This window comes from Mycteria americana, chromosome 1, assembly GCF_035582795.1.
Source record: "Mycteria americana isolate JAX WOST 10 ecotype Jacksonville Zoo and Gardens chromosome 1, USCA_MyAme_1.0, whole genome shotgun sequence".
Lineage (NCBI taxonomy): Eukaryota > Metazoa > Chordata > Aves > Ciconiiformes > Ciconiidae > Mycteria > Mycteria americana.
The window spans coordinates 75,608,018-75,628,903 of NC_134365.1; the positions used below are offsets into that span (position 1 = coordinate 75,608,018).

Consider the following 20,886-nt stretch of genomic DNA (forward strand, 5'->3'; position numbering starts at 1 on the left):
CAGAAACCTCTACTTTATACAGACAGACATTATCTAGTCATCTTATTGTCTTGAATCTTATGATACCCTTACCCTTGCCTTTGCAAGTTTTTTGTCATTTTTCAATAAAATCTCTAAAAACAGTTCAGGAAGTTTTGGTAATGTGGGACTAAAATCTGAGTCTGTCCTACCATGTAACCTCAAATCATATTCCAAACCACAGTCCAAGCCTGGTCCAGAGCTGGCCTTTTAAATGTTCTACCCTTCAGTACTACATAGTGGTCTGCTTTCAAGTATTTGGGCTACAACTTGCATGTATTATATGGCATGTGTTGTATACCATGTCTTAAAACCATTTAGGAGATTCACAATTGTTTGTTCTAAGTGATCTGAAACAAAGATCTCTGTTCAAGTGCAGGAACAAGCTTTCCTGGGAAGTCCAAGGCAAATCAGATGTCACTCCTGTGCCTTGTCTCTAAGGAGAGGACTCCTGGAAAACGTTAGTAACTGCTGACAACACAGCACTTGCAAGGACCTGTCAGGTGAATGGTGCCCATTAAATCTCTTACCTGTTACAGTGTTTGAAATGCATTACATCTCCTTTAGCTGTCACTAACTGAAAACTACCTGAAAATACATCTTTGACATGGAAATAAGTATTTTTCTTAGGCTGGATTAATATGTGCTCAGGCAGAAAGTGCAGAGATAGCTGCAAGGGGATACTGTTCTGGAGCCAGAGCTCCTCCTGGTGCTGACCATGGCCACGCTGACCACAAGCATCCAACTGTTCTGTCAACCATTTTTGTCTTTAGGCTAAATTGCTCATGTAAATATCATTGCAGGCTAGTTTTCCTCCTGCCTGTCTTCCCATTTTCTCTAATCAAGTACTCTACAGCTCAAGCCAAGAAATTTTTGTCTTCATTGATGTGTTTCTTAGAGCTCAGAGGGAATGACACCTATTGGTCTGATAGCAAGCGCTGTTGATAGGGAGGAGGAACTTTCCCCTGTATCACTCTCCTTTCTTCCACAGCTCCATACGTAGATGGCAGATGCCTGAATACTGATACACTTTGTTTCAGTACCAGTGTTGAATGCTCCAAGCTATGTATGAAAAGGAGATTGTTTTAAAATTATAGCGGGATCATTATTAACAGTTACATGCCAGGAACTTGCAGGAAGATACAGTGGCAGTAGGCAAACTCACCTTTCTTGGGAGACTTCATCGGCTTCTGTCTGTGCACAAAAGTTTATATATTTGAGACTCTTAATGCTTTTGTATTTTATTTATTGAATGAACATAATGTTTTAGCTTCTGAGATTCCAGCAACCTCAATACCTGCTACAAAAGAACTACAGCAGAATGTTGTTGTAGATATCTACATAATATGATGGATGCTGTATTGAACACTTTTATTGGTGATACATGATAATGAAACACAGAATGTTTTGATAAAGGACCTATTCTGCCATTGTTACAAGCTCTGTAAAGTTTTGTGATGAAAGCTGAAACGCATACTTGCAGGAGAGAAAGCTTTCTGAACAAGAATCTTGTTTTGTACTGTTCAAAGTATGTCCAGAAACTGTGGTGAATGTCATGGGAATATTATCTATTATACAATCTTATTTCAGTCTGTTTTATTTATCAGGATCCCATTTTATTGGGTTCTCCCAGACGTAATAAAATGTGTTAGTATATTAAGTAACTACATCATCCCATACATTCCCCATCTTCTTTTACTTCAATTAATATCTCTCTCTCTTTTTAGCTCTGGAAATTTCCTCAGAAAATTTGATTCTCAGGGGTATCAGGAATCTGCATCTCCTCCCAGCTTCAGTGGGAATATACTTAACAGTGTTAGCATTAGTTCTTAAAAAGGTAAGTTAAGACTTTCGAAATATGGTGCCTAAAGTTAGCATTTTGCATTTTGAAAATGCTGAAACAAATGTCATAGGAATCAGAAAGATAAATTTTTCATGCATAAGACTTTTCACAATTTTATCATAATTTTCATCTCAACAAATATGAGATACTAAGGACTCTCAAAATGCCAGAAAAAAAGATTTTCCAACTTCTTCCTCTGTGTTTTGCTACTAAAAAGGGGGAGGAAATAAAAGAGGGAGAAAAAGATAGAAATAAGAAAAAGAGGTTTTATTTTTCATAAGTAAAAAGTAAAAACATTACAAAAATACTTTGAACTTTTTTTTTTTCAAATGAGTAAGACAAAAGCTTCTCAAAGCAAAATTCCAACCAACTCTACTAGTCATGGTTTTCCTATAAGCTGGTATTGAACCAGCTTAATTAAACACTAGTTACCTGGGCTGAGTGGTAAGGATTAGGCAGCATATGAATCTGAGAAACTTCAGAACATGGCTGCTCCACAATGGACCTGCTCTTCTTCATCGTTCCTGAAAGTGACCAGATTCCTCTCTCTTTTTTCCTTGGATCTCACCTTTTGAGTTACTTTAGCCAAATATCCAGTTCAAATTAAGCTACCTTGTCTTACAAGAGGGTCTGCTCAATGAAGGTAAGAAGGAATGTGCACCTGTATTTTTCTTCACAGACACAAATGTTCCTGGAAACATCCTCTAAAGCGTCTCTCCTTTCTCTTCCCCTCACTTTTTCTCACAGTTTCTTTGTTCTGTGGAACAACATGATTCAGAATATCATTAGCTACTTTTTCCAATAACATAATATTGCCATAGCAACAGATAAAGTGAGTTTGGGTTTTTTTTAGTCTAAATAAGAGTGCACATATACATCAGCTGCTCAGGACACAATACAACGTATAAACTGTGTATTGGACATATTGCAGTCCAGATTCATGAACTCATATTTCCATCTAGGATTTTCTGAAGACAGAAATGGGAGTTTGACCTCCTGAAGATATCATTTCATCTGTTCAGACATAACATGTCATATGTATATGATTCTTATCACTAGTGGCTGTTGCCTTATGTTTCAAATCTAAAACCAATTATATTTGACTGCTCTCAGACATCCCTCAGCCACATCTAGCAGTTAGTTGCTGCAAGTTAGCTCACAGAATCTGTCTCACTGTAGATAAAAAAACACCCTTTAGTTTGAAACATCTGCTTGATGATGATACGTCTACAGACCAGATTTGGATCTGTGTTGTACCGATGGGGTTCATTTTTAATTGCAGCTGGAGTGAAAAGCAATACAGTACTTAACACATAACACACACTCATGCACATATACTAGCTTGGTCTTCCTATCCCTCAGATAACTGGGAGGAGGGATAAATTAGTTTATCAGAATAGCTGAATGCAGGATCATGTGCAGTCAATTTACATACCAATTCACAAACTGAAAATTTGGCTAGAGTGATTCTGGTCGTATTTGTTCGATGACCTCCCGATTGCCTCAGCATGTCAGCATTTCATAGGCAAAGTTACAAAAGAATCTATTGGTCCACTTGAAATGAGATAGTGCTCCCTATCAAGTCCATGACTGCTACAGGGACAAGATGTAAAACAGAGAATGAACACTGATGAAAGTCTGTTTAATTCCCTTTTACATTTCTCAGACCATTTGCTTTATTACAGCAAATATGATGTAAATCTCCCTGAAGTCATATTAATAAATCTTGTATTGTCTGCCAAGAGTCTGCCTTGAAGCATTATACACTTCAGGGTGGCGTTTTTCTACTACTGTTCTACAGGACTGCTATTTTCACCCCAAAGACTGTTTTATTTTCTATCATTTTGTACCATATGGTATTATCTTGTTGCTGTCTTGGAACCGGACCAAGTTGTATTGTAACAATTTATCCTATTTTTTTCTTTATTTATATGAACCCTTTTACCATGCTATCAGACTGCTGTCACAGGCTCATGATGAAATATTACAGAATTACCTTAGATATATCCTAGAGGAGCTTCAGAAAGTGTTTTGGGGAGTCTGCAGGGGCACCAGTCCTTGTAACATAATGATTCTGCAGTGTGTTGATTGCTGGATAATTTAGCTGGATAATTTTATTTGTTTTCATCAATGGGCTTTTGTGTCTTGTGCTAAGACATTGCCTTCCACTACTGTGCCATTGACAGGTCCTACTGTAAAGAAGTAGAGTTATTTTAAATTAGTCTTAATCCTTCTGACTAACTTCTATTCCAGATTTTAATCCATGTAAGCATGGGATTTAATAAAGTTCTGTGTGCTGTAAGATGGACTTTAGACTTACCTTACCATTTCCTGATTTCCAGCAAGGGTCGCAGATGACATCAACAAGAAGAGAATAAGAAAAGATCAGAGATCCAGGGTATTTAGGACCCACTAAATACAGGGGTAGTTAATAACACAAAGAACAGGGTAGTGCATATTAAAAAGCCTCAATTACTACACTTACACTGCAGGAGTTAAATTACCCAGATGGCATATATTATTAACTGAAGTACAACATAAAGCATGACCACAGTGATTTTAAATATATTTGGGGTTTGCCTTTTTTATGAAAGTGAATTTTAATAGAAGGTCTTTTCGTTCCCAGAAACCTGAACACAGACTTTGTTAAAAAGCTTCCAGCTTTGAGATATGCAACTTCAGAGACTGGAGTATGAGAATTTAGATAAGAGGCAGATGTGGGACCCTTTATGGTTGAATGTTTTTTTGAAAAGCAAGGTGACTGCACTACATATCTTGCCTGAAAAAGAAGATGTGGATCTTCTTAAGGATTGAATGCATCCTCTTATGGTAGTGGCTTTTTGAAGAATGTATTACGTATGGTGCGAATAAGAACCAAAAAAATGCTGTATTTTGTATACAGTGGATGTCAGATTTCAGGGTTAGTATAGGCAAATGAATTTCATCTTTTCCTGTAAAAGAGATTTCTTGTAGTTCTGATGATTCTTCTTTCCTTACACTATATGTTTAGCCCAGCATAGAACATAGCAGTGCTGAAGTATGACAACTTCTGGAATTATAGGGAGAGATGGTAAGGGATGTGGGAGTAGGATTGTGTGGGTTCTACTAGGTCTAGTAAAAATGGTGGGGATGCCTTCTACGAGAAACTTGTCATGATTATTATCCTTTTATTGTATTCTCTTGCTGTACACAATAACGTAAAGTAGATACATGCAAAAATATCTCAGGCTGAAAACTTATTTCAATACCTTAAAGAAAAAGAAATGAAAAAGATATAGGGTAAAATTTTCAAAAATGCTCCAGTGATTTAGGTTCATTTGCAAATGTAGCATAGCATGCATAGCAGCAGGAGTCCCCTTCCCTAACTCTACCTGTGTGAGAATTACTTAAGCCTATAACAATCATACAGACTCTCTCCTTCTCCATGGGATGAGATAGTCATATCCAGAGGGGAATGAGTGCCTTGTTGAGTTCAATGGGAGAAAAATAACCTGTTCCTAGTTTAGTCCTGTCTTGTTTGCAGAGAGGATAAAATCTGACTGGTAGGTTTGCTGGTTTGGAAATAAGTGAAGATTTTCTGGGCAACACACATGAAGAGTCTGAATTGTGCAATGTCAGCCTAGAGGACACAAATGCAACACAGCACAGATAAAAACAAAAAGACAACCCTTTCTTCCAGCTCCGCGCACACAGACACACACACAAAATCCACAATATCATCGTCATTTATACTACAAGTGGGTCTAAGGGTTTGGTAGAATTTAAATTATGGTACAAAAAGTCTATGATATTTAGGATCAAACTCCTCTATGCTTAGAGGATGTGCAAATCTTACATTGTTCTTGACAGCCTTGAAAAGCCCTTAAAAGCAATATTAAAAGAACAGCTCTCCGGTTTTGTGGGGGTTTTGAGGCGAAAAAAAGAGTGTAATCCAAACCATATATATTTTGTTGCCAATGTGACTGATTTTTAAAAAAAACCCAACCTTTATCAAACAGAACAAATAAAACTGGAGATCTGAAAAGTTATGTTGTGTGTAGCATCTAAGCTGCAACTTTGCACGCAGATTCAGCCAAGATTAAGAGCTACCAAGACAAATCATAGCATTGCGTTTGGTGCCTCTGACTCCACCATTGCGCCACTTACGCGCAGTTGTCCATCAAAGATCAGAAGGTTTGTAAATCCCCGTTCAAGTCCTGTGGCTTTATACACCTTTTATAGTGATCAGCTCTGAGGTCTGGGGTTTTCTTGTAGTTCTTCATATAGAGTTCTTCTCTACTTAGGTTGCTCTGTTGAACTTTTGCTGTATATATTTTCCACAACAGTTTTCCCCATAGAAACCAGGGATAATAAACTTTAAAAAAAAAACTGTGGAAAATATTTCAAATAATACTAAGCTTCTACTGCTTCCCCCTTCCAAGGTTGATCACAATAAATATTTAAAAGGGACCGAGAAGTTATTCAAAGACCAGGCTGCATTTTCCATTACATTAAAAAAATTAAAATAGAAAACGGAGTCTTTGCTACTTCATTCACATTTTCTTGGTAGATCCATTTTGTTTCAGAAAAAATGAGCAATGTGTAATTAAAACAAATACAGCAAGCCTTTCTTTTTTTACACAGGGTTGTAAGCGTAGTCAAAATTAATCCCGAAGCTGTGTTAATCTGATCTTTTTATATGATGGCACGAGTTCTTAGCGCTATGGGGATTCTGTCACTGTGACAAATTTAGAAGTAAAATAAAGACTTGATAGACCATAACATATAATTTACTCCAAACATTTGATATATATTGCTATATTAGCATAAAGCCCTGGTATAAATTATATACGTAGGTTTAAAATAAGTGAAGGAATTTATCCCCACTTGCTCAGCAAAATATCCATGAGAGGTTTTCTCCAAAACAGCTAGTTTAGTGTCAGCAGTTCAAACAAAACAACCTGCATGCATGGGTGAAATGGTGGTGATTTCAGCTCTTCACCGAAGAAATGGGAGAGACTAGGAGCCTGCATGCAGCTACCTGAGTTTGGCTAATGAACGGTAGCTCGTTATGGTCCAGTGATTTGATTGCTAGTGTTGGTGTGCCATAAAGTACACGTAGAGGGAGACCTAGGGACTGGTCCGCAATATGGAAAATGGCAGAGCGAGCTGTCGTCAGCTGAAACCAGTATAGTTTGTTATGTGAGCGCTGCCCAGAGTACAGATACCCTTCCTTTCCTGTTCAGTGAGTGAAATAAACCAAGACAATTCAAGTGGAGAGCGCTCAGCTGAGAGCTACACCAAATTAACCCATACCCGCAGCGGCCGTCGGGTCATTTTCCTCACATTGGTGAGTCCTAATGTACTAAAACCTTTTTCCACTCCCGCTATTTCTCCACCATTTAGGTTCCTTTGGGTTTAGCCGGCCAAGCCGATGGAAGCCCCCAGCAGCGAGGAAATCACTGCCAGCTGGGCGGCGGATTTCACCTGCCTCGGAGCGAGGAGCCAAAACCCCGCGGTTTCGTTAAGACCCGCTTAGAATTGTCTGCACTTCCCCCCCCTGCAAGCCGTCAGGTAAAGCAGCTTCTGTCTTGACGCTGCCCATCCGCCGTGGCCACGTACGCCCGCCCCCCCATCCCCGGGGGCAGGCGGGGGTGCCCCGCGCCGCCCTAAGCCGCCCGCCCCTCCCGGGCCGCGGGGCCACCTGCCCGAGGAGGCAGCGAGCCCCGCCGCCGCCGTTGCCGCCGCCGCCGCCGCGGTGAGTGCCCCGCGGGGGAGCGGCGGGGCCGGGTGTCTCGGCGGGCGGGGGCGCGTCCCTCCCCGCTGCCGGGGGCCGCGTCGCCTCCCAGCAGCCGGGCATCGCCTCCCAGCAGCCGGGCATCGCCTCCCAGCAGCTGCCTCCGGGCCGGGGCCGCCGCCGCGCCGCGGCTGGCGGTGCTGGTACCCGGGGTGGTTCTGCGCCGCTGGCACCTCGGCGTACACCCGAGCTAGCTCCGGCCTCGGCAGGTGTCGGGAACGGAGCGCTCCTCTTCGGGAGGCTGACGTGGGAAATTTGGCGAAATACGGGGATACCTGAGGATTTTTTGCCCGTGGATTTTTCCGTTCACTTACAGGTCCAAACATACCCTGAAACATTTTGAATTCCCGTTATTGCTTATTTTTTCTTTCTTCTGTCTTTCCCCCCTGGCAAATTGAAAAGCCCAGATACAAAAAATCATGTCAGATCACAGCAGAATGTGTTCTGACCTTTGAAGAGCTTCTCGTTTTTCTTAATCCTTTTAAAAATGCATTTCAAAACATTTTAGCTTGTCATGTAGAGGAATGAAAGCACTTCATTTAGAAACAGCAAAATGAAACATGCCGGTTGCTTCCACGTTCATTTTACCCTCTCTTGTTCCTTCCTGTTTAAACAATTTGGTAGAAATGACAGACCTGAATGACAATGAACCAAATTTTCATGTTTTGGTAAAGAAACCTGTGGCCATAAATGCTACTCACTTCTGTCTGAAATTATATACGTTGTCAGAAATATCACATGGCAATGGTATTTTAGATGATGATTGGATGGGTGTCGTGGTTTAGCCCCAGCCGGCAACTAAGCACCACGCAGCCGCTCACTCACTCCCCCTCGGTGGGATGGGGGAGAGAATCGGAAGAGCGAAAGTAAGAAAACTCGAGGGTTGAGATAAAAACAGTTTAATAGGTAAAGCAAAAGCCGCGCACACAAGCAAAGCAAAACAAGGAATTCATTCACTACTTCCCATGGGCAGGCAGGTGTTCAGCCATCTCCAGGAAAGCAGGGCTCCATCACGCGTAACGGTTACTTGGGAAGACAAACGCCATCACTCCAAACGTCCCCCCTTCCTTCTTCTTCCCCAGCTTTATATACTGAGCATGACGTCATGTGGTATGGAATAGCCCTCTGGTCAGTTTGGATCAACTGTCCTGGCTGTGTCCCCTCCCAGCTTCTTCTGCACCTGGCAGAGCACGGGAAGCTGAAAAGTCCTTGACTAGTACAGCAACAACTAAAACATCTCTGTATTATCAACACTGTTTTCAGCACAAATCCAAAACATAGCCCCATACCAGCCACTACGAAGAAAATTAACTCTGTCTCAGCTGAAACCAGGACAGTATCCACCCCTTATTCCATACCATTTACGTTATGCTCAGGTCTCACACTATTCAATACATTCTCATTACCCACCATCACCCTTCCCATCCTTTGATATAATACACACATATCATTCCCTTAGTCTATGGACCACCCCTACAAAATATTTGTAAAATGACCATAAATGTCCACAAAATGTCCACTGAGTTCATTTAGTCCATGACTTTGGGCTTCATCTCTTATGGTTGTTACTCAGGACAGGAGAGGTGGTGTGTTGCTTGGGGTTATTGGGCACCAAAACCAGCTCAGGTCAGGTCACTGCTGCACTTGCACTGCTTCTTGTAAGGCTTCTCCTCCATTGGTTCAGGTGGTTCCGGCTGTAGTAATTCCTATAACATGCAACTCAAATCATGGGTTACAACAATTTAAAGGTATATCCATTACAATGTCCACCCCTGGTCCTTTTGGACCAGGTTATGAGGTTTAACATTGCAATGAAGTCCTCCCCTTGCCCCTGCTCCAGCTTGGACTTATCCACAGAATGCAGTACCTTCAGAAGTAAACTTGCTCCAACATGGCCTCATGCACAGCCACTGATGCTTCAAGGTGTACCTGCTGCAGCATGGACTTCATCCACAGCCACAGATGCTTCGAGGTGTACCTGCTGCAGCATGGACTTCATCTACAGCCACAGATGCTTCGAGGCGCACCTTATCCAGCGTGGACTTATCCTTGGACCACAATCCCTTCAGAGCTATACCTGCTGTGGCACAGACATAACCATGGCCACAGACGTTTCAAGATATACGCTGCTCTGGCATGGGCTAATCCATGGGCACAGACGCTTCGGGGTGTCCTGCTCCCACGTGGATTCATCCACAGGTCACAGTCCCTTCGACTCGAGTTCACAGCGGAGTTCCAGCCTGTCCAGTACAGCAGCACAGAAACAGCAGCAATGCCCTGGCCATCTGCCAGCCCAGGCGCAAGGCTATTGCTGTTATCAAAATGTTCCCAGGCACAGCAGAGTAAGGTGATCAGCAGTACAGCAGAACGGCAAGCAGTGAAAGCAAAAAGCAGCCACTAACGAGCCCTAGGCTCTAACATACAGTAAGGCAAGCAAGCCCATGGCAAGCACAGAACCCTGCTGATTAATAGCTAAACAGCAATAACAGCTATAAATTCTATCTGGCACATTCCAATCAAATCTGTCATTATCTCAAACCCTTCGTGCCCCACGTTGGGCGCCAAAAAGGACTGTCGTGGTTTAGCCCCAGCCGGCAACTAAGCACCACGCAGCCGCTCACTCACTCCCCCTCGGTGGGATGGGGGAGAGAATCGGAAGAGCGAAAGTAAGAAAACTCGAGGGTTGAGATAAAAACAGTTTAATAGGTAAAGCAAAAGCCGCGCACACAAGCAAAGCAAAACAAGGAATTCATTCACTACTTCCCATGGGCAGGCAGGTGTTCAGCCATCTCCAGGAAAGCAGGGCTCCATCACGCGTAACGGTTACTTGGGAAGACAAACGCCATCACTCCAAACGTCCCCCCTTCCTTCTTCTTCCCCAGCTTTATATACTGAGCATGACGTCATGTGGTATGGAATAGCCCTCTGGTCAGTTTGGATCAACTGTCCTGGCTGTGTCCCCTCCCAGCTTCTTCTGCACCTGGCAGAGCACGGGAAGCTGAAAAGTCCTTGACTAGTACAGCAACAACTAAAACATCTCTGTATTATCAACACTGTTTTCAGCACAAATCCAAAACATAGCCCCATACCAGCCACTACGAAGAAAATTAACTCTGTCTCAGCTGAAACCAGGACAATGGGTTAAAGATTTTATGTTTTATCTTCTTTAATGAAACATAGATATATAGCAGAACTCAGAAGCTTTCAATCCACAATCTTTTTTCTAAAGCATTGAAATTTAATACATGAAAGAGAAGGAAAAAAAGCAAAAAGAAAAAAAAGTAAATGCAAGGAAAAGGTTTCAAGTGCCGTGGAGGACTGTTGAGGACTGTCTCAGTTGCTCAGTGTAATGCTGTGTTGATGTTTCAAGTCAATGGGAGATAACAAAAGGCGCTAATTTTCTCTAGATCTGAGGTTTTGCGCTTTCTTACCCCTACAGTCATAAGGCAAGAAACATCAGAGAAAAAGGAGCAAGCTGGGTTTGCCAAGATTTTGATGAGTCCTGCCAGTGTTTGGCCTCAGCCATCCAACTACATTCTCACCTCAGAGCTCACTGCAATCCCTTTCATGGCATGAAAACATCTTTGACTGCAATCCATTGGAAACCATTTGCTCTCTAGTGATTGAGATACAGCCCCTGGATTCTGCAAGGTCTAAGCAAATTCTGTCCCAAGGGCCTCCGGCTCTGGTACCTAATGACTGAACAGCTGTGCTCAAAACTACCATGTGTCCTGTGGTGCACCACCAAGTCCCGGATCTTTGCTATTTGTGGCCTCGAGTTGTAGGGCTCAAGTGAAACTATCATGAGGGAAAATCTGAACCTTGGTATATCTTGGTTCAATGGCACTGAAAGAAAATGAGCAAACAAACCAACTGACTGCGCGTAGGCTCTCTCGGGACTTCTTTCTCTCTAAATAAGCATATACTTAAGCATACACATAAGTATATACTTAAGCATATAAGTATAAGCTTAAGTATATAAGCTTAAGTATAAGCTTGAGTATAAGCTTAAGTATAATATATAAGCTTAAGATTAATATATAATAAGCTTAAGTATATTATATAAGCTTAAGTATATACTTAAGCATATACTTAAGCATATACTTAAGCATATCTCTAAATAAGCAATATTTTGCAGCCAAAAAATATTATCCCTTGTAAATAAGGGCTGTTGTATTGAAAATGAGATTCCTGGTATGAGCATCAAATTAGTTTTGAATTTTATCTAAAGTTTTTAAAGTCTGTTTCAAAAGAAACAGATCTGAGTGATCCCCAAAAAGTGGGATTTGGTCTGTATTTTAAGCAGAAGAGTCTGGAGGGATCTCGGGTAAAGTAAAATATCTGAGTAGACTTCTCTTTTCTCTTCTGCTCAAGGTGATGGAAGATGTGCAAAATTATGTTGTCAAAGTCAAATTATCCAAGATTATTCAAAAGAATTCAAAAGCTGAAGCTCCCCAAGCCTGCCAAAAGTTAGACTACCTTGTCTAAATCAATTACTTCAGAATAACCATCTGCTAATAGTCCATGCACTGTAATGCAGCCTTGTGGAATCTTACTACTCCAGTCAGGGAAAAATGAAAATAAAAGCAAGCAGAAGAAATCCCAGGGGACTGTAGCTTCAGGAGGTGAAAAATTGGTGCTTTTTGCTTGCCTGTCTCTTCCCAGTTTCCTGCCCCCTTTAGCGTATGAGAAAGACAAGAAGAGTTTGTGCACTTTGGAAACTCGATAGGAGGCAGCAGCTGATCTTCCCATCACCAGCCTAAAAATAATCCACTCCAGGGCTTGGAGCGGCTTCACTAAGTAGAGGAAAATCCTGCCATCGGGATGATATTGATCACATAGCACAACCGAGTGACAATTTGGGTTGGTATTTTGTTTTTGTGTTTACAAAGGTAAGCTACAGAGTTTGATCTAACATTCAGCAACCAAACGGGGCATGCGATGACCCTCCCCCATTATCTCCCACTAACCACCTCCTCCTCCTTCCCTTTATATCTGTGGGACAGGGCTGCTCCTTCTTCTTTCCTGGGATTACAACTCCAATCTCTTTTTCCTTTTCCTTTTCCATTCGTAGGCATTCTCAGCCTTTACCGTCCCCTCCTGCTGTTTTCTTTGCTGCTGTTCACAGGGTTATGTTTCTTTTTTTAAACTGTCCTGTCTTGGCGTGTGAAGTCGAAGGTTTTACAGCAGGCAGTGTAGCAGGCTGATGTTTGAAATCGCATTGTGTTAAGAAGCTTACCAAAAAAGAAAAAAGCAATGTATTAGATGTGTGAGCCACTGCAGATGTTTGTGTGAAATGCTTTTCAGTGCCAATAGCCTGTTTAACACCACTGCTGTTGTGATTTTCTCTGTGTTTGGAGCCTGATCCAAAAACCTACCAAAGTCAATGAGATTCTTTGCATTGACTTCAATAACGTTTGGATCAGGCTGCTGGTATATGGCAGTTAGCGATGCAAATGCTGACAAGTACCAGAGGTAATTCATCACCTTAAGGCCCAAGGTAACTGGGACAGTGCTTAGCAAGGAAGCGGGGTCTATCTGGAACAGGTGGTCACAGCTTAAATACGAATAAAAAGGTAAATGATATTTTGTACAAGATCATTTTTGATGAAATAGATTTTAAAGGGGCAGCACTTTTTGCCATTACCTTAGCAGAACTATTTGGGAATATGCATAGACTATAGATCACATAGATTGCATTAGGTCCAGTGCTTTTAGGAAGGTAAGAAGAACAAAGTAGTAGGTTTACACCTAGAAGGGAAAAAGATTCAGACCACCAACCTAAAATCTGTTGCAAAACTCAGAGTTAGGCCTTCCATTGTGTTTATTCAAACCTATAAATTCATAATTTGTCCTTAGTTAAAATTTTCTCTGTGAAGTTCAAGAAGGAAAGACAAATTCTCACTTCTGTAATGACAATTATTCAGAGGATAAGAACTAACTACTTTTGTAAAACTCTGAGTACTTTCTCCATCCTGGATCTGTATGCGTACACATATCTATGTATATATGCATATATAAATATAATTTTATTTTTTTAATATATTTAAAATATATTTTAAAATATATTTTATATGTTTATATTTTTATATATTTATATAAAATATATATTTGTATATTTTATGTAAATATGTATTTATATAACATATAAATATATTTATATATTTAAAATATATTTTAAAATATATTTTTAATGCATATATGGGCATATAATGCACATTATATGTAAGACCAAAAAAAAAACCTGAATCGAGACCCAAGTATGCTCTGTAAGCTGATATAGTTTAATTAGGAAGTGCAGCTATTAATTTATATCTTTTTTTAAATATAGGCAACAGAACTACTGAAATAAATGTTTTTCAAAATATTCTTATTTCCCCCAAACAAGGTCCACCTGAGGACTATATTTATACTCTTTTGTTTATAGTCATAACTATCTTGCAGAGCATGCCGAACAGAGTGACAATCCAGGTAAGATGAAACTCTTGAATATGAAGACTTTTAAGTCCACTTTAAAAGACCCTAAGGTAATTAAAATGTCTTTAACTAGAATTCTTACAGTTTTGCACTCGGTGAGGATGTTCTCATTCTTTTTAAGGAAATTTAAATTATCTGCCATTTTCCCATTGTCTTCTTCACAATTGCTTATGGAAAATATATCTCAGAAACTGGCTTAGTGCCCTGAGAATCCCCATTTATGCTTGTTATGTATGAGATTTGTAAGTGTTTAGTTTCAATGCTACATCATATTCATGTTTACAACTTTGTCCTTTTTTTTTTTCTTCCCCAAACCTTTTTCTTCTTCACAGTGAACATCTATTCCTGAAGCTCTTTTGTACGGTCTTCTGTTTATTATATTATGACTATGTCTGTACGCCTTAGCCCAAAACCAGAAAGTCTCAACTTGCCAGTGATGGGGATTTTACCATGAAAATTTAAATGCTTAAAGGACAGAAGTTTTTTTAGCTATTTCATTGCAGGGTGAACTGCTGTTCAGATAGTTCACATCCTCATTAAAGTAAACCAACAGGGAATCAGATTCCCAAATTATGTAAAGCAGAGCTGAAACTTGCCTTCCACTGGCACCATCATGGGCCCGTCCTCCTGATTGTTCTTTCCATTCCCCTCCTCTGTGAAGTTTTGCTCGTGGCTTTAGCTTGTAGCTGACTGCTCAGCAAAAGCCATTTTCAAAGGGAGAAAGAAAATGCACCTCTGAAAATTTCTGACCAGTTCTACAGTTTGTAAAGGCTGAAGTTAAGGTGAGCAATTTGTCCATAACTTTGAAGGACAAAGGCCTTCCAGCCTACAAGTGTTAAAAAATTACCTGGTACCTGGCACCCCTATTGGGGTGCTGAATGTAGCTGGTACCCTCAGATAGCACGTGCTTGTTATCAGATGATCTTTATCACACCACTGCATTTCCCCTGACTGAAATGCTAGGTTAAACCTCGTACGCTTGGCAATGTTATTATAAAGTATAACATTCCTGCTATAATTAGTAGTGAAGCAAATATATTGTGATGTACTTGCTTTGGTGTAATCACCCTAGCATAATTTGGTGGCCTACTATATTCAACAGAAAGGGAAAATTATCTCTTGGAAAGCCATTTTCTGTAATGACTATGAATAACGTTGTTTTCTTAAATGAGTATATGAGGATCTCAACAGTTACTCTGAAACTACCTGATGAGAAATAGTGATCAATAACTTCAGATGACCAACAAATTTCAAAACAACTTGCTACAAGAACATCTGTTCTCTCCTAAATATTCATATTTGGGTTATGCATTTTATTGTTTTAATGTAGCAGTTAGACTGCTCCCATTTTTTGCAGACATTGCTGTTTGCTGGACAAAGCCATTTGCCTGTAAAGAAGCCTTCAGCTCCAAAGATTCCAACCTGAACATGAGCTTAGAGAAAAGGTCTTGGCAATCCATATGAGAAGAAGAGGCCTTTGCTTTCCAGTGACTAACCCTTCCTTTGGCACCCATAGATAAAGATTTGCTAAGAAACTAGTGGACGTTTCTCTGCTGTTATGCCCTATGGCTCATGGGTCCTTAAGATGGTCCTGCATGAGCCAACTTTGGAATTGAAGTATGGCAACTGCAACAACTCAGCACCGATGTCAAGCTTGCTGTAAGCAGGGCTTCTTATCCTGGGAACAGCACCATGGTGATTAAGACCATTAATTCTGAGACTGAACTAATATTTGCATGGCTCTCTACTAGACTGTGTAGCCTACAGCGAAGCGGGCAGCCGCCTACAGCAGCAGACTGCTGAGGATGATAAAACCATCTGGCTTTGCTGCTTAATTCGCCTATGTACAGTTCCAGGAAGCCCAGCTTTGTGCTGCTGCCGATGTTACCAAGGAAGGGGTCTTGGCAGGTGTAGGAGGGCAACTGCTGGTGTGGAATGTGATAACCTCTCTGAGTTGCAGCAATAACTGCTTTTACGTCTTCCATCCCTTGACAACAGAAGTCTATTCAAATCTCTCCTCGTGTGGCTCTGCAGCCCAGTTTTTCCTCTTTGGTCTCTCCCTGCATACTTACTGTGGCCTAAAAAGTCTGTCCCCTCATCTTTGCTAAGGAGAAAATCACCTTTGGCTACACTGTAGGAAACCTTGAGTCAGCTCTGTATTCTGACTTGCTTAGGGCTAATTCGAAGATCTTCAGCATGGCTATTCGTTCAGGGTTAGACTGTTGTTCAGTGTCATCAGCATTCTGTCTTTGGCAATGATCAACAACGGGTGCTCGGGAAAAGTATAAAAAGTGTATTTAATTCAGTGTATTTAATTATGTGCTTGCACAATGCTCAGCACCAAGCAAAACAAACAGCACTTCCTCGCATAGGCAAGATACCTCTATTCACCTCTCTACAGACCTAGTTCTGACTAAAGCCCAGGATTGGCTTAGTAGAAGAGTTAAAGCCAATGGAAGAATAGTTTAATTATTATTAAGGGAACCAAATTTGGTCAGTGATCAGTCATAAAAGTGTTCCATCTTCCTTTCTAAATCCAGCTGCAGTTTTTGATGAGTTACAACAGTAAGCACAACTGCAATTCTTCATGTTTTTTCTAAGTTTGTTGTTCTTCCGTTTCACATTTTCATTTCATGAAAGAAATCTTACAGTTTTACAGAAGAGGAGGGAATAGTGCCTTTTCAATCTGCCTTTCATTGGTTATCTGTAGTCAAGATCTTCTAAACTGTCTTCATTTCCAGGTTGAGTTTTTTGAGTGAAAATTTTCAAAACTGGGACTCATTAAAAGTCAGTATAGCTGAGGCCTTTTAAAACCCTTTAAAATTTTTAGAATTATTAAAGATCTCTTTAGCCTTAACTCCCAATACTGAAATAGTGTTTGAAAATGCAACTTAGACTCTCAAGTTAGTCTGAAGCTTTTGAACATGCTACTTGCACTGTTTACAGCCCTAAGAATGTGTTCATCTGTAGCTACGCTGAACTTTGCAAGCATTGAATCTGAGTGTGGACATGATAAATTTTGCCATCATACTCTCAAATTTTCATTTGAAGAAGGCTGAAGGTTACACTGTTTCCTTGGATGAGCAATTGCATCTGGAAACCTGTCATGGTCCAACTCCTTTTAACTTTGGTGGAGCTGCACAAGCATTGTTGTAAAATGCCCCATACCGTGTAGAGAAATCAAGGACTTGTTCTCCTGCCTTAGGGGCTTTTCTTTCTGTCCTTTGGAAATGAACACAGCTTGTTAAACCTTGAGGCCAATGAAAATGATCTTCTGGAGGCATGCCCTGATGCAGCAGAAAGTAATGGCTAATTTCAGCTTCGAACCAAATGGGAGTCTCACTCGCATTGACTGTAAATGCAAAGCATCCTTCCTTACATGTCAGTAAAATTTCATCCAATATATTTCCCCTGTCTGTGAAACTTGAGCAAAGAAATGGAAACTACATGACATGCTTTATGCCTGGGGTGATAAGCCTGTGCATCAGTGCATCTCCAGAGCCTCCTGTGTATATAAATTTTCCAAAGAACAGAGCAAGGTCCAGTGGTTTGAGTCAGATGGGCAAAAGTGTGGAGGGTATATTGGATCTGCCTTCTGTACCAGAAATGGACAGGAAGGGAATGATGGAGTGGTTTCTTGCTCCCTGTGAGGCACACTGGAGATAAAATTATTTCTTAGAGCTCTAATGTACTGCTGTGTATTTTCATACGCCACTCTTGAAGATACAGAGAACTACTAGCAGCCTGTGTGTGTAAACACCAGAAAGTGTCTATGAAAGTTGGCATAGATCAACAGATGCAGAACATGAGTCCTCCACTCCCAGTCATAGTTCATTTCTAGCACAGTGGTGATGGACAAATGGATGGAAGAAAGAAAGGGAGGAAGGAAGGAAGGAAGGATCACTGGACTATTAATGCTTCTACAGTTCTTCTCTCTTCTATTCCCTATCAGTGCCATACCGTACTAGATGTGTGTCCTGAAGTGGGTGCTGCTAAAAAGGGAAGTTGTAGCTGGTGGGCATTTTATGAGGCCGAATCATAAGCTGCATTCTGTCAACACAGCATCATGACAATGATCAGAATGTTTGGATAGATTTTAAGCCTGTGGAGGTTTAATGAACGTGGCCACTGAACGTGCTGATCAAAGTTGAAGTGTTTTCTGATTTAAAAACTTGGGAATTTATTGTCAATTACCCTATTGCATTTCATTGGCAATGCAATCCTTTTGATTTTCTGGGGTTTTTTTTAGAAACTAACCAACCTAGGCGCTTTGATTTTCTCTCTCATTTTAAGAGAAGACAATAAAATTCTACCTCTTTTTTGAAATGAACCTGTAACAAAAGTATTGCGAATACACTGCTCATACCTACTCTTGAAAATTACCATCAGTATGATGGGCACTGTCTTTATACATCAGTATTAACGATAGGACCAGATTCTTTCCTCAGGCCTGCGAACATGCAAAGAACAGTTGGTTTTAAGAGTGTGTTATTAGACATACTTCATCACAAAACAAGGCACAGCGCAGATTCTTGTGAAAATGCAGATGTGATTCTTGAAAGATGCACCTTTCTTGAGAGCTTTTAGGCACTGTTGTTTGAGGTGTGATATGAATCCTCTACAAACTGATGGTAGGTCCTAGCTAGCAGATAGCACTCTCCATGCAGTTAATAGTCCTTTCTTCCACAGGAACATCTACTGCCTATATTTCATTTCCCTTCCAGAAAAATGGAGAAAAACAACAGTTCCCTTAGCTTCTCGTGGACATGGTTTTAGTCCTTTCTCCCAGATTTATTTTTGACTAGAAGCCAAAAACTACACTGGAAGTCAATGATTCAGTGCTCATTTGAACCCAGGATCCTCCTGCCTTTCGGTACCAATCCAACCACTAGACCACAATAGCATCTTACACTGTCTCAGAAGAGAGTCCTCTTTGTGGGAAAGGGAGGAAAATTCCCAGCAGAACTCCCTTGGACTTCTGACCTTTGATAAAAATGAGGAAACAACACTTCTGATTTTCAAGAGATTATCATTACCATTATGTTTCTCTTAAAGGAGACATGTCAAGCTTTTACAGATTAAAACCAAGCAATCTTTGTGTAGTTTTTTGAAAAGTTCCATATTTGTTTTGATAATAATGCCTCAGTCTATTCAGACAGAATTCATATTAACATACTATTTCTTTTGTGTTATCAGTCATATGTAATTACAAATATATTTTTATATAAAATTAAAAAGATAGAATGATAGTGGTCATATCACTCTATTCATTATAGAGAATGGGCCAAACTCTCCATCAAATTGTGTTCTACTGAAGATTGAGTGGGTTGCCCGTCAGCTTTTGCACCACAGTAAGTACACGCATGCATTTTTGCAGGATGTGTCCACCATATGACTCTGAGTTATGCTTAAATTCTGGCAAATCTCAGACCATAAAGTGCTGATATGTTTGGAAAAGGGACTGCATTTATCACATTCTTTTCAATGAAACTCCTTTACAAGTTTCACTGATGTATTTCAATATGGATTATGCTTTTCAGATCCAGCAAAAAGTTAGTTAAAAGCAAAAAGGGCGTTTAGGAGAGGTTCAAAGTGCCTCTTTGAACTCTATGTTTTTTTGAAGATCTATATGTTTCTGTTCTCTCTAAGGGAGTACTTGAGCAGTTTATGCTTACCTTGTTATGCTTACCTTGTTTAAACAACTAGGCTCATAAAACTAATCTGAACTATTTGAGGAAAGAAGGAAAACATATTTCTCCGCATTCAAGTAACTTTTTTTAAACTGTGTTCATGCATTTTTTTGCATGTCTATATTGTTCTGATTCCGTAAAACTCATTAATGCCAACGTTGTTGCAGAAAGACGCATTCACCAAAGTATACATATACTTTGCCGAATTAAAGATATTCTTTCCATTTTAGTATGTAAAATTTAGAAAAAAAAGAATGTGAGCAAATGAGTTTACACAACCTATTCTACAGCACTGTGTTGCTGGTATAAGTCTCGGGCAGAGAAACCAGCAAGGAAACATTTTGTTTGCAATCTTGTTTCATGTTCTTATAAAGAAGAATGAATAAATAAACGATGCACAGGTTGATAAAAGCCAGAAGCTAGCCATAACTGTGGGTCATGCTATGGCCCATACTCTGCAAGCACCAACGCATTAGCTTATCTTGGTGTACAAAGATAATCTCATAAGAAATCATGGAAGTCAGAGAACTGCTTAGATGAGGCTAAGCATGTGCATAAGGATTTGTAGGATCAAGCATAAATGCTGATTTACTACCTATGCAATCTTCAATACAACCTACTTTGATTAAGAGTTTGGTAATTATCTGTAATAACTAGTGTATGTGACCATTGTTGTTCTATGGCACGATGAAGAAATAAAAAATATCAGTGAATGCAAAGCTGCCAAATCACAAATATCAAAGGTTCAGAGCTTGCACTAAAAATGTAGTGGAACAAATTGTATGAACAGAGATGTTGCACAGAGAATGTTGGCTCATCAAAGAAACAGTAACACCCAGGAGTCAGCTTCTGTGCATTTGAGTTTTCTTATGAGAAATGGAAATAATTGTTTTTCAAAACTTTCTTGTTCTTTCCCTATGTTCTCATAGAGCATTCGCAGCATAACATTTGTGCATATAATGAACACTAGAAGACATAGCATGGTGTATTTAATAAAATAGCATAGTGTATTTAATAAATAGTACTTCTAATAAATAGTACCTTTAATATAAACACAGCCTTCATTCTAATGTGCTTATACT

General features: G+C 40.1%; 1 protein-coding gene across 10 annotated transcripts in view; it reads left to right on the forward strand.

Annotated features, from left to right (window-relative positions):
• The window catches only part of ABCC9 (ATP binding cassette subfamily C member 9), a 100,529-nt gene that overhangs the window by 11,674 nt on the left and 67,969 nt on the right, over nucleotides 1-20,886 (forward strand). For 6 of the 10 annotated variants that reach the window (XM_075506522.1, XM_075506566.1, XM_075506582.1 and 3 more), the window contains exons 2-7: nucleotides 398-521; nucleotides 1,746-1,855; nucleotides 7,247-7,414; nucleotides 12,303-12,529; nucleotides 14,026-14,108; nucleotides 19,391-19,465. The gene's annotated coding sequence lies outside the window, so the exon portion shown is untranslated. Of the gene's footprint in view, nucleotides 1-392; nucleotides 522-1,745; nucleotides 1,856-7,246; nucleotides 7,415-12,302; nucleotides 12,530-14,025; nucleotides 14,109-19,390; nucleotides 19,466-20,886 lie in introns of all 10 variants that reach the window. The other 4 variants (XM_075506539.1, XM_075506531.1, XM_075506548.1 and 1 more) reach the window with 4 other exon arrangements.